General features: G+C 40.4%; 1 protein-coding gene across 4 annotated transcripts in view; it reads right to left on the bottom strand.

The window, feature by feature from the left end:
* The window catches only part of IL1RL1 (interleukin 1 receptor like 1), a 61,392-nt gene that overhangs the window by 21,578 nt on the left and 25,023 nt on the right, over positions 1-14,791 (bottom strand). For 2 of the 4 annotated variants that reach the window (XM_030921009.1, XM_010356566.2), the window contains exon 1: positions 13,157-13,422. The exons of 1 other annotated variant lie outside the window; for it this stretch is intronic. The gene's annotated coding sequence lies outside the window, so the exon portion shown is untranslated. Of the gene's footprint in view, positions 1-13,156; positions 13,424-14,791 lie in introns of those variants that run through there. One more of the 4 variants, XM_030921011.1, reaches the window with a different exon arrangement.

The following is a 14,791-nucleotide window of genomic DNA, read 5'->3' as shown; positions in this document are numbered from 1 at the left end:
ATAGAAAATCTTACACCTGAAGTAGGAACATATTTTTTAAATGGATACAAAAATCACTAATCATGAAAGAAAAATAAATCATAGCTTGGACTTTATTAAAATTAGAAACTTTTCTTTTTCAAAGACATCATTAGAACTTGAATAGACTAAGCCACAGACTCAGACAAAATACTCATAATGTGCACATCAGATAAAAGACTTGTACCTATACTTCATAAATAACTCTTACAAATTCATATGAAAAAGATAAAATAGCCCAGTTTTTAAAATAAGGAAAAGACTTGAACTGATATTTCACAAAAGAAAATATATCAATGTTCAATAAGCACAAGACCAAGTGCTCAAAGTTACTAGTTATTAGATAAATGTAAACATTTAAAATCACAATGAGATTCTATTTCATAGCTAATAAAAATGTCTGATAATATCAAATTTTGGCAAGGATGTGGCGCACCTGGAACTCTCATGCATCACTGATAGGAGTGTAAAATGATACAATGAACATAGTTTGGCAGTTTCTGATTATATGCTTGCATTACGCTCCAGAAATTCTCCTCCTGGGGATTTACCTAAGAGAAGGAAAAACTTATGCACACAAAAAGACTTGTACACAAATGTTCATACCAGTTCGATTCATATAGCCAAATACTGGAAACAATACCAATGACCATCAGCACATATATGGCTAAACTATTCTATATTCATACAATGGAACACTACTCAGCAAAAGAAAAAAAAAAACACTGATTCACAAAATATAAATGAATCTTAGAAACATACTGAATGAAAGAAACTAGTTTTAAAAGAATGCATGCTATATGGTCCCATTTATATAATGTTCCCAAACTGCAAGGCCAGTGAGTGGGTACTTAGAATGGAAGATGAAGGGTGGCAATTACTTATAAAAGAGTATGAGAGAGATGTGTGGAATGTGTCAATTGAGATGATGGTTTCAGAGGTGCCATGTGTGGATATTTGTACCCTCCTCACCTCATGTTGAAACAGATCCCCAATATTGAAAGTGGGGCTTAAGGGGGAGTGTTTGGGTCTTGGGGGTGGATCCCTCATGAATAGATTAATTCCCTTCCTCAATCCCCTCCCTTGGTGGTGAGTACTCGCTCTATTAATTCCCATGGGAGCTGGCTGTTAAAAAGACTTGGCACTCCCCCATCCCTTGCTTCTTCTCTCCCAAGTGATCTCTGCACACGCCAGCTCCCCTTAACCTTCCACCAGGATTGGAAGCAACCTGAGGTCCTCACCAGATGCAGATGCCCAGTCTTGAACTTTTCAGCCATTAAAATCATGAGCCAAATAAACTTTTTCTTAATAAATTACCCAGCCTCGGGTATTATTTTATAGCAATACAAAACAAAGACAATAGAGTCTACATGTATCAAAACAAAAAAAAAGTGTGTATTTTAGTGTATATAAATTATATACACTATATATATATATAAAACCTAACAGAAAGTTAAAGAACATCTACTGTATGGCTCCATAGCTTCCCCCCTTACCCAAGAGAATTAACAAACATATCCACAAAACACTTATAAAAGAATATTCGTAAATGCCATATTCATAATACCAAAAATTAAAAATAATCTAAATGTCTAACAACAGGAGAATAGATCCTTATTTTTTTAATGTAAACTACTCAGCAATGAAAAGGAAGGAAATACTGATATAACCACAGGATGACTCTCAAAAACAGCATGTTCTGTAACTCCGAGTTTGTTTCAAAACAAACAATAATAAAGTCTTGCTCCCGAAAAATTATGTTAAGCAAAAGAAACTAAACACAGAAGACTACATATTGTATATCATACCTATAGGAAGCCCAACAATCGGGAAATTATAATCTATCATGCTGGAAACCAGAGAGTATGTGGAAATTTGATTGGAAAGGGGTGAGGGCAACTCTCTGGGAAGAAGAAATGCTGTTCTGTGCTGTTGGGATAATGATATGGATGACAATACATGGTGGATATGATTGCCGAATCTCATTCAACTGAATATGTAAGATTGATGCTTTTAATTGAATATTAGTTGTTTCTCAACAAGTAAAGTAAAAGAGTAGAAAATCATATTCTCCCATTATGTAATAGGAAGAGCACTGTATTGAAGTCGGGAGACCCAGATTCATTTCTGGGGTCTGTCACAACATGATAAATCTCCACTGGAGGCCTTGCCAATATTTTATCATCAAGCTCCTCATAATAAGCCAGCTGTAGAGGAAATGGTTCCTTTTCAAAAATTATTCATAGAACAAGTTGTCTGTGAATAATTCTGGTTTTGATCATTTTTCCCCCAAAACTTTTAGCTAAGTTTCCCCTCTGAATTTATTTCCATTTTTTCCATGTAAGATTAAGGGCAACGGGACAGGCAACACAAAAGCATGAAGGACAGCCAGAAGGACAGCACTGTGGAATGTGAGCAGCCGAAGGCCTGAAGAGCAAAGACTGAGGTTTCCCAAAGAAGAAAGAATTCTGCCTCAAGACTGCAACACAGAAATCCCGCCTGAAATTCCGACTGGCTGCCCTATGGAATTCAGAGTCAAGACTACAACACCAACTCTTATCTGAATTTCCGGTCTGCCAGCCTGCCTTGTATCTTTTAGATTGCCAAGCCCCACAATCTCATGAGTCAATTCCTTAAAATAGATAGAGTATAGATAGATTAGGTAGATACATAGATAGATAATCTCCTACTAATTCTGTTTCTCTGGAGAACTCTAAGACAGCACATACCAATGACAAGACTAATCAGACTAGTTGTTTGACTTTGGATGGTTTTAAATTTAGCTATAGTGAACCACACAATAATTTTTTACCTTGACCACTTAAGAATGGTTTAATTTTCCTCTTAATCTCCATCATCTCAAATTTACTATGTATTGCTGATATTTCTGTGAAACAGTTTCACTTGTGTTTTCTACAATTTCCTTTGCTTGGAAGATTTATAATTCCTTGGTGATTTTGATAGGTTTAAGAGAGAGACTGGATCATCCACCACCACTGTGCTTCCTCCAGTAAATTCATGTTTGCAGCCTTAAATGTAGATGCATCAAGTAATTATTCAGACCATAAAATATCAGGAGGGTTGGGGGCAGCGGCTATTGACTCATCAGTGGTAAGGATGTCAGTGTTCTAACATCTAACATGGCTGCACATACCGACACTGCATCAACTGGGCTTAGAAAAGCAAATACTGAACCCAGACAACCAGTTGTTCTGCATCAACTGAGCTTAGAAAAGCAGAATACTGAACCCAGACAACCATTGAGGGTCGTTCTGTTCCTGCTAATCACTGTTCCTGATGCTGGGGGTACAGCAATGCACCACACAGAACAAAGGGAAACAAAAAAACACCTGCCCTTGTGGAATTTATGTCCTACAGGAGAAGAACAGCAAGTAACATAAAGAAATAAAATAGTTATAAAAGATTTTAAAGTGTGATCCACTTAAGGAGAAAAATACAGCAGGAGGAGAGCAATTTTAGGCCAGATGACCTGGGAAGGCCAACTAGGAAGGAGACATTTAATAAACAGCCCAGGTTGAAGGGGCAGGCAGCATTAAAGCCCTGTCATGGAGACAAGCCCAGTGTGTCCAAGGGCCAGCTGGGAAGCCATGTGGCCCAAAGAACTCCACAGCAGTGAGAGCTGGTTGGAGAGGGGTAGAGACTAGATTGCGAGTGAGTCACCCTGAGCACCTTGGCTTTTATTCAGTGTGATGAAGACCACTGGAGTGTTTCAAGCTGAGGAGTGACATGACCTCTAACTCAACATAGGTATTAAACATTGTGATGTGAAAATACTCTTAAGAATGACAAGGGATGAGGTATCCGGGTGAAACAGAGACAGTGGCTATGACCAGGGCAGGGAAGTGCAGGTGGTGAGACACGGTTGGGATGCAGATAGATTTTGAGGGTAGAACTAGTAGGACTTCTTGAAATACCGGGGGAAACCAGCCCCCGATAATTCAACATAGCTTCTTTTCTATTTTCCCTAAGTGTCGGCCGGTCTGAGAAATAAAGGGAAAGAGGAGTACAAAGAGAGAAATTTTAAAGCTGCGTGTCAGGGGTAGACATTACACGTCAGCAGGTTCCGTGATGCCCCCTGAGCTGTAAAACCAGCAAGTTTTTATTAGCAATTTTCAAAGGGGAAGGAGTGTACAAATAGGGTGTGGGTCACAGAGATCACATGCTTCATGAGCAATAAAATATCACAAGGCAAGTGGGCAGGGCAAGGTCACAAGCCCAAGGCAAAACTAGAATTATGTTCCCGGTCTCGCTGTGCATGCATTGTCATTGATAAACATCTTAACAGAGTTCAAGAGCAGAGAACTGGTCTGACTAGAATTCGCCAGGCTGGAATTTCCTAATCCTAGCAAGCCTGCAGGGACTGCAGGAGGCCAGGGTGTGTTTCATCCCTTATTTGCAACTGGGTAAGGCAGAGACCCCCTGAGCAGTCATTTTAGAGGATGCCCTGGGAATGCATTCATTTCCTGGAACTGTTAATTATTAATATTCCTTACTGGGGAAAGAATTCAGCAATATTTCTCTTATCCGTGTTTGGTAATAAGAGAAATATGGCTCTGTCCTGCCCAGCCCACAGGCAGCCAGATTTTAAGGTTATCTCCCTTGTTCCCTGAAAATCACTGTTAACCTGTTCTTAAGGTGCCCAGATTTCATATTGTTCAAACACACATGCTTCATAAACAATTTGTGCAGTGAATGCAATCATCACAGGGTCCTGAGGCGACATACATCCTCAGCTTATGAAGATGATGGGATTAAGAGATTAAAGTAAAGACAGGCATAGGAAATTATAAGAGAAATGATTGGGGAAGTGATAAATGTCCATGAAATCTTCACAATTTATGTTCTTCTGTCACAGCTTCAGCAGGTCCCTCCGTTCAGGGTCCCTGACTTCCCGCAACATTGATGGACAGGATATGAGAGCTGTCAAGAGAGGTTTGGGGCCCTGAGTAACTGGTCAAATAGGGTTGCTAGTTACTGAATGAGGAAATGGTAAGGGGTGTAGGTTTTAGAGTAGCATTACACTAGTTTTGGCCGTATTCGGCTTGACACTGCATTAGACACAAAACTGGAGATGTGAACTCATCGGTAGGATGAATATTTGCTTCTGAAATTCAGGAGACATATTGGGCTAGAGATATAAATTTGGGATATGTCGGTGTATAGACGAAATTAAACCCATGAGACCAGGTGAGATCTTCAAAAGAGTGGAAGTAGCTAGGCCATGAGTGCACAATAGAACAACTTCTGATTTTCACTGTAAAACATCCCAGAGAGTAAGTGTTCATCCTTCCCTGAAGGATGAATTTGGATCTCTACGTCCAACACTGCAGAGGTGGTGAGCATCTGGCATGAAGTGACCCTGAGTTCTGACCCAGGTCAGCTGCACTGCCCCCCATCAGCTTAAAGATGACACTGGGGTAAACACAAACCAAAGCTGTGTGATGAGGCATTGTATAGGCACCAAACAGGTTTTTGCTTTTTTCCCCACCATGGGGTAAAAGAAAATAATTCAGAACAAAACCTAACCCACAGATATTAAGACATTTTTGTTTTGAAGGTCTTCTTATAGTTTATTAAAAGGTAATAGAAAGAGAATAAAGAAAAGTTTTTTTTAAAAAAATGCAAAAGAAAGGGCTGGGCATGATGGTTCACACCAGTAATCCCAGCACTTTGGGAGGCTGAGATGGGAGGACTGCTGGAGCCCAGGAGTTCAAGACTAGCCTTGGCAACATAGTAAGTCCCCATCTCTACAAAAAATTTAAAAATTTGTCTGGTATGGTGGCACATGCCTGTGGTCCCGGCTGCTTGGGAGGCTGAGGCAAGAGGATCACTTGAGCCTGGGAGGTCAAGGCTGCAACGAGCCATGATCATGTCACTGCACTCCAGCCTGGATGACAGAGTGAGATCTTGTCTCAAAAAAAAAATAAAATAAAGATAAAAAAGATACTGATGATGCACCCCAAAATTCTATAAGAGCAGAAATCCAGCCTTATGGCCTGCTGGATCACTATAAGCACCTAGCATACTAACTGACACTGAGTTGGTGGTTAATAAATACGTGGTAATTGTTTGAAAAATACAACTCTTAAATCCACACCTACACGTACATTTTATCTGCTGATCAAATGTATTTAAGTGTGAAGGCTAATATTTACTTTTCATTTTGTTGCATCCCCCTTTCTTTTCTGTTCCTCTTCTGTGACTGCACTGTATAACAGTTGTTCTCATTGACAACATTTGTATCTAAAAAAATTGTTCCATCAAAGCATATTTGTTAAGAGAAAGAGTTGAATCCTAGCTAGCAGAGGCAGTTGGTTACTCATCACTAGCAAAGGGGAGGGAGATATATTTGTGTTTATAGAGCATTTGTGTTTTCAAAATGTGTCCTATGGACAGTCACTTCAGGATATTTTAACTGACTTCTCAGTTAAAAAAAAAAAAAAAGTGTAAGAAATGTACAGCCAAACACATTGAAATAAGTTCTATTCCCAAAGGACCTTTGAAACCTTTTAATAAGCAGGTATTTCTAACCACCAGGAAGATACAGCCTGCTGAGTTTTCTGAGCTGATTTACTTAATTTTTAACTCTTTTATCTTAGAATCTCTTCTTCCTTTGTTTTTCTTGTTTGTTTTGCTTTGTTTGTTTGTTTAGCAATAACATTATAGAATTTGAATCCACTTTGGAAACATTGCATTGTTTTTTTAAATTTCAATTTTGTTAATAATTAGTTTAAATTATGATGTCTTTATGCTATTGTCGATATCACCAATTACCACCATGTTGCTTAGGAATCCTCAGTCCTGCATCTTCCCCTTACCTTGAGCTATAAGCAGCCTCTGTCAAAGTGGCACAATTCCTCCAACATCTTTCTTCAGGACCCACAAGCTACTGTTTCACATCTCTTCTCTCCACCACCTCAAGTTTCAGTCCTTGAAGCACTTTTCTTCTCTGTCCACACTCACTCCCCACATTATGTCATCCAGTTAACTGGTTTGAAACACCATCTCTATACTGATTACACTCTTGCAGTTACACCTGCCGTCCACACTTTTCCTCTGAACTTCAGGTTCACATGTCCACCTGCTGACTCGACGTCTTCACTTGTCTATATTCCAGACATTACAAAATTAACCTGACCAAGAATGAATCCCTTTTTTTCCTCCCAAAATATGCTCTTCCAACCATCCTTTTCATCTTGGTTGATGGCAACGTCATCTTTTTTCAGCTGCACAGATCAAAATCCTTGGAGGCGTCCTTATACCTCTTTCTCTGGCACATCACTCTCAAGTCACCAGTAAGTCCCAGTGAACCTGCTTTCCAAATACAGCCAGAACTCAGCCATGTGAGCACTTCTCATGGCCATCTCTGCTGATCCAAGCCACCACCATTGCACTGGTCCTTCCCTTGTCCCCTGTAATTGATTTTCAAAACAGAAGCCAGAGTGGTCCTTTCAAATTTCTCCTCTCCTCAAACCTCTGCTTTACCCAACAAAAGCCAAATTGCTTACAATGAACAAGAAGACCCTCTGGGGGTCTGCCACCCCTCACCTCTCTGATTTACATCCTGCTACAACCCAATCTTAACTCCACAACACGTGCACTTTTGTCCTTCCTGTTGCTTGGCCTCCCGAGCCTGCTCCCACCTCAAGGTGTTGCACCAACTGTTTACCCTCTCTTGCATTTTCTTTCTCCAGGTGTCTGTGTGATTCACTCCCTCACTTTCTTAATGAGGTCTGTTCTCCCCGACCCTTTGACCAACTAATCCTGTGCTCCCAATCTTCCTAACTCTGCTTGATTTTTTTTTCCTCCATGGCATTTATAACTTGCAACACACTGAATACCAGACTTAAACATCATGTATATTTCCTGTTTTGTTCATTTATGTTTCCCCTAGGAGATCCTCAATAAATACATATTGAATTAAAAATAAATGAATGGTCTATGGTTGAGTTTATACGAGGATCAAGTTTCTCTCCAAATGTATGTTTACTGAAGTCAAATCCTTTTTTTAATTTTTATAATAGATATGAGAAAATTTTTATAATAAGCTAAAAATCTATGAAGTAATTTACATACTGAGTTTGTTCTCATTTTATGTGAAAAAAATCACAAAATTTTATTTACTCATCAACTACCACTTTGTAAAGCTATACATGGGAGAAAGTCTAATAAGGAACATAGAACATTAATCAACTTTGTTGTATTAAAGGAGTGAGTTTATGAATTACATTTTTTATTATTCTTAAACTACCTGTAACAGTGTAATATTGTTTGGGTAATTACAGTGCATTTTAAAATGTATTTTGCTGAAACATTTTAATTTTAAAGAAATTGCTCTGGTTTTAAAATATTGCCCTTATAAGCAGCTAAGTGTACATGAAAACATCATTCAATGGAAAATAATAAAAGAAGACACGGAAATAATACAAGTACTGAGAGAGTTGTACAATTTCAGAATGCTTTGAATCAATCAAATTTCTAAGTTGATCCATCATTGTACTGGAAGTTTGACACTCAATCAGCCGTCAACCTTGCCAATTACAAAGAAATCTTCTTTGGAATTCTGATTTCTAAGGGTCACACTTTTTGCAATATAATATTTTGTCTCTTAAATAGTCTGTATCTACTACTAATAAATAGTAGCTGGATATCCATGTTATGTAACAGAAGGGAAATGAAATTGTACATTTTTTTAGGTAATTCTGGGAAATTTTTACATAACTTTAGATAAATCTCCTGGTAATTCTGAAATACCATTGTGGTTGAAAATGGGCTATATTGGAAGGTTTGATTGCTTTAAAAAAAATTAAACTCCCACCTCTCTTCCAAGTTGCTGCAAGATGAAATGCTCCTTTCTTTATCTACCTTGTCCTCCCCTTCTCTGAAGAAGGAAATTCTACCATAGGGCCCGGGAACCTGAGCAACTGTGTTACTTATTTTAGATCCTTGGTCATTCTAGATTTTCTCAGGTTCAGCGAGAAAATATCTATGCCCACCAGATTACATAAAAAGTATGAGATGAGGTTTGGGAAACAGGATAAAGACTTATAAACCGGAATTCGGGATGTGGTTTATGGAAGGAAAGTCTTAAGGTAAATGAGCATATCTCAACTCAGGGACAGACAAGTCTTAGCGGCTCTCCTCTTATCAAACAAATCTTATTTCCATTTTCTTTACATTTTTCTGTGCTCAAGACATGATTAGCTAACTGCAGAGACATGCCAAAGACAATCAAATCCTTTTTTATGTGAATATCAGATTTAAGAATGCTTTCATCATAAGGGTGAAACTAGAAATCAGAGGTGAGTGAATTAGCCCTGGATCTGACCCAGCGACCAGAGGCACAAACCATCACTGGCAGATTGAGATAAGGGGAGGATGAAAGTGGCAGCAAACAGCCTGAAGACAAAGAAAACAGAAAAACCAAAAGGAGCCACATTTACATTAGACCTCCAATTTCCTGAAAATACTCCCTTAATGAAAGCAGGAGCCAAATCCACTTTAAGTAATTCATTTGGTTTCTATGATTGAGGAATGTGTTAGTTTCAAAAATCTTCATGTAGATTATTTTTGAAAAGGTTGTTCACTTTGCATGGGGGCTAGTTTTCTAGATAATTCCTCTAAAGGGTGATTTTTCCGGTGTCTTCAGAGTTTGTGCGTATGTTTGTGATCTGGCACAGACTATTCAGGGAGCATAAAGCAGCTCAGATTTCCAGAAACCACTACTCAGGAAAAAAAGGCAAAATGAAAAGAAAGTAATTTTGAACATTACAACCCCAAATCAAACAAGGTTTTGCTCAAGAAGAAAAAAACGATGAGAGAATTCCTCACTAAAGTCTCGGTCTTTACCCATAAGTTCACTGTTCCTAAAGAGTCATGAAATCCAAGAAAACTTGTCCTCAGCATGGGCATCAAGAGACTCTGATTTTCTTTATAGTTTGAGGTCTCTGCTCAGATGGTGAATCAAAGACATTCAGCTATAGTGTGGGGTTCTTTCAGCCAAGCTTGCAGCAAAAGGTACATGATATTTTCTGATCGTAACACCCCAGACTGAAGAGGAATTACAGAAATGCTGACTGGTCCTGTGGGTGGACAGGGAGAGTGGGGATTGGGGAGGATGACCAGCAACCCCAGGGGCATCGGCATCATCCCATTCCTTTTCCCCATGGCATACACCCCCATTCATGGAGCCTCAGTTGGGTGGCAGTGGGGCTGAGAGGGCAGAGGCCCCATTACTCAATGACTCTGACCTCAGACACTACATCACACTTTGACTGCAAGGCTCCCAAGAGGAAGGCATAGGATGTGTGGAATCCTAATTAGGGGAAAAATGTCAGACTGGCAGTACCAAGGGAAAGCAAAGAGAGAAAGCAGGTAAACTGTAAATCTGCCTTTCTTCATGGCCCAGGACACATAGCTCTTCTGAGCAAATAACTCACAATCTTCCTGCACCCAACTATCACCAAACACCTGCAAGTTAGCTCACTACAACCTTGGCATTATCAGTACTGCATAGTAGCACCCTGGAGCCCAGGAACTATCCTATAAATATCCAGCAAGCCTTTGTTTCTTTGCAGTCAGTTCCTCTCTGGCTGTGCTGCCCGTTGCAACCTCGTAATGTATTTTCATACTTTCTCCAATAAATCTGCCTTTCTTTATCTACAACTATCTTAGTAAATTATTCTACCCCTGTACCACCAGCCCAGATAGCTGTCGGTCACCTATGACAGGGAAGTATTCGTTCCAATCATAGAATGAGCTCAAAATTGGCCCCTCATATCCACACTTAAGTCATGTTTAACTAAGCTGTCACAGACAAAAGTGGTCTTAGATAGGATCTGCAGTTGTTGAAATTAAAGACTACCCACCCACCTGATAAGTTATCAAGTCTTCTCTAAATCTCAGTTACATCTTGGTGGACACCATCTTTATTCTGTGTTTTTCCATTAGGACAGCATCCCCTTCTACCCAGGGCTCAGTCACACCCAACTCCAGAGCCAATCCCACAGACTCAGCCCAGCCACACACATGCCCAGGTTTAGTCTTGCTGTAGGGAGCCTGGGGCCCTCGTCAGCGTTGGTTGGAAGTACAGGATCGGAGTCAGCAAGGACTTGGTTTCATCCCTACTTCACAGCACTATCATCATAAGAATGGCAGGATATGGTGTGTGGAAAGTGCTTGGCTCAGGGTCTGGCACATAGTCTCAGTAAATGTTGATTGCTGCTGCCGCTATGCTATTCCAAGTGTACTAAGGACAAATACAACCCAGACAAGTTGGAGCCATCCTACCCTTGGCCCACAATATTTTAAAGCTGTTTATGTCATCACCCCATTTCTCCATTCTCCTCTGTGTCTGAGCCAAGGCCTCAGCCCCTATTCAGAATCCAGACGCCCTGCCTAGCTAGCCTTTTCCTTTTTCTCTTGGAACTGGACTCTTGGTTGCTGTTAGATTTTTGTTCTAGGACCAGAGGGATCTTTTCCACCAACCTGTAGTAGGACCCTACTGCACATGCACACACATGCGTGCACACACACACACTCATGCAGACACACACGCACACTCCCACAATGTTGGCATCGCCAGTGTTGGAAGACTGTATCCCCACAACCAGACTTCATTTGGCCTTAGACATGGATGTCAGCCTGGCTCAAAGTCATCACCCGAATCCTTGGGGGGCTCTCCTTTGCAGTTGTCTGCCTCTGCACTCTCAGAAAACCAGGAAGTATGGAGGGATGGGCAGAGAAATATAAACCCTTGTGATGATAGGACAGATATTTTAAAGGACATAGATGAAGAGAGTTCTCCTAGAGGAAAAACGGGTATCTGAAAACCGAAGACACTCCAGATATACTTGAGCTATGCGGCCACATCTCCAAACACAGAGGCACTCAAGTAGAAAAGTAACTTGGAATCAATCTCCTCACCTAAACAATGCATTCAAGAGCAGAGAGAACCCCAGGTCCTGCTGGGGATCCTGTAACATTCACATCAGCAGTCCCAGCAGCCTATCTACAGGGCACAGAGATCAAAGTTCCCCGAGCGGGGAAGGAAAAAAATAAGGACAATGATGAGGTCTGACAACATTAAGTGTTGAGTGCTGTCTGAGTAATGCACTAAACCCTTACACCTGTTTAACCTTCAGAAACCACACTCTGATCATGATGTTAGTACTAATATGCTAGTGACCTCTTTGTAAGCAAGGAACCCAAGATTTAAAGATGTAGATGAGTTGCCTAATGTCATGTAACAAGTAAGTGTAACAGCAGGGATTAAATGCAGATCTGCATTAGTCCAGAGCCTTCTGTCTCCAACACTATGCATGGAATAGCCAAAATGAGATAATCATGTCCATAATGGTATTCAGAAACGATGGCACGTGAAGAGTTTGGCCTCAGAATCTGGCAGGAGAATGGTTATAGCCAGACAGAAATATGCCTCCCACTTTCTTATGCCTGGAAGAAATTATAAGGAAAAACTGACATTCAGTGGATAAAGCTTTGGGGGCCAGTTCTGCCATGTCGACCTCTGCAACCCTCTGTTGAGTAGCCTTCAGAGAAAAGAACGGAGCCACCAAGCAGAGGATCAAAGCAGGCACCCGCAACAAACTCAAAGTTACATCAGTCATTCACTCCCCACCCCTCCGGAAACAATGGCCCTCACTCAAGAGGGCCTTCTCATATCTGCATATCCACCCCCGTCATGTCCCTTCTCTATTTCCTTCTTGCAGATGGCTACGACCCGGCTTCCTCACCCCTTTGGTCAGCAGCTTCTTGCTTCATTAGTTTTGTTTTTTTCCTTCGTCTCCATCTGAGTAGATTACACTGCTGGATTTTGTGGATTTCAGAAAGAATAACTCCGGAATATGAGCACTCTATGTGTATACTGCAAAGCCCCCATCCTGTCTTACCCTCAACCACGTCTTTTCCAACACATTAGACCAAAGTCCCGTATTACACAAATAAGATTTCAAGGGATTTCATCCATCTGTACCATGATTTTCCCATGGGTAATACTACTTTTCTCACAAGCAAAATTGATAACAATGATTATTATCAACCTAAATTTTGTTCCCTTTGAGATAAAAGTACTTTTGAAAAACACCCCAAAGGCACTTACCCTCATTGGGTTGACCTGAGTTCTTTCTTCCTCAACTTTCTGCGCACAGTCTCATAACTCGGGAAGCCAATTTCTCTAACAACTTTAGAGCTTTACTAAGTGCAACAGCCATCCTCTATTTAAAAACCTCCAATTTTCTTTATCAGTTCAGAGACAGGAACCAGATTACTGATAAGCTGAACCCGATGTTCACACTGTTAACAAATGTTAACTGCAGTTTTCACCACATTCTCCTCTACTTGAAAGATCTTTGATGAAGTTCTATTTCCAATTTTTACCTTATCTCTATAGATGGTTACATTTTGTCTTAACTATATTTTGCCTTCCTCACGAGTGACTTTCTCAGCAAAACCTCCCCAACTCCATGTAGGTGGCAGGTCACTCAATTCCCTTAAAGCGAGCTGGTAGTTGTAACTTCCCTATGGTCACATTTCTAAGAACAACAATGTCCATTTCTGCAACAAGTTGTTTATTTGGTGTTTTTTTGTTTGTTTCTGTTTTTTTTTTAGGGGATGGGCAGAGCCTCTCTATGTTGCCCAGACTGGAGTGCAGTGGTGCAATATCAGCTCACTCTGCAGTAAGTTTTATAATTGATGCCTCACTGGCAATGTTTTTGAAAACTTTGACACATGTTGTGTGCTTAAGTGTACACCGGACTCTGTGTGCAGTAATTTGGTACATGCTATCCCATGCAATCCTCAGAAGCTGACAGGAGCCTCAGACAGGCGAATTACATTACCCAAGGTAGCAGCCAGTACAAGGGAAATCCAGGATCCAAAGTGTCTATACCTGGGCTTTTTCCACGTGCCCCAGATGGCCTATCTCAGGTGGTTGTAATAGAGATTTATGGACATGAGATGCAATTATTAGAATTCTGGATAAACTAACCTTCATTATCTATGCAATTTTAAAAAATACGGGTGACTTTCAAATAATCAGGATGTGCCATCTGCCAGAGTCCTCCCTAATATAGTAGAGCATGAGATTTAGGGCGAGAACAGCCTAGTTTTCCTCTTCCCAGCTGCTTGTCTTTGGGTAAATTCTCTAACCTCTCTGTCTTGTGTGAAGGGTATTGTTGTCAATATTAAATCAATAACCTATGGAGGATGTCATCCATATTAATGAACACTGGTGATTTTCTGCTCTATCATATACCCATCCTATCACACCCAGCACAATTGTGTTTAAAATAAAAACAAACCTTCCGGCCAGGCATGGTAGCTGATACTGTAATCCCAACAGCCTGGCCAACATGGTGAAACCCTGTCTCTACTAAAATACAAAACATAGCTGGGTGTGATGACGCATGCCTGTAACCCCAGTTACTCAGGAGGCTAAGGCACTAGAATTGCTTGAACCCGGGAGGCAAAGGTTGCAGTGAGCCAAGATTGCACCACTGCACTCCAGCCTGGATGACAGAGTGAGACTCTGTCTCAAAAGGAAAAAAAAAAACCTTCAAAATGTATTTGAAAAGATGGAATGATTCATAATATGTACCATATCTAAAGATCATGTTTATGTCAAGAGACTAACAAAACCTGGGTAGCACCTGACCTTCAATCTTCAACATCTGAGGCTCATTTTGGTTTGGGTGCAGAGCTAAGATGTCTTCTCTGTGTGAATACAACCTCACCC

The sequence above is a fragment of the Rhinopithecus roxellana genome, chromosome 17, assembly GCF_007565055.1.
Source record: "Rhinopithecus roxellana isolate Shanxi Qingling chromosome 17, ASM756505v1, whole genome shotgun sequence".
NCBI lineage: Eukaryota > Metazoa > Chordata > Mammalia > Primates > Cercopithecidae > Rhinopithecus > Rhinopithecus roxellana.
This window is presented reverse-complemented; position numbering and strand designations above follow the sequence as displayed.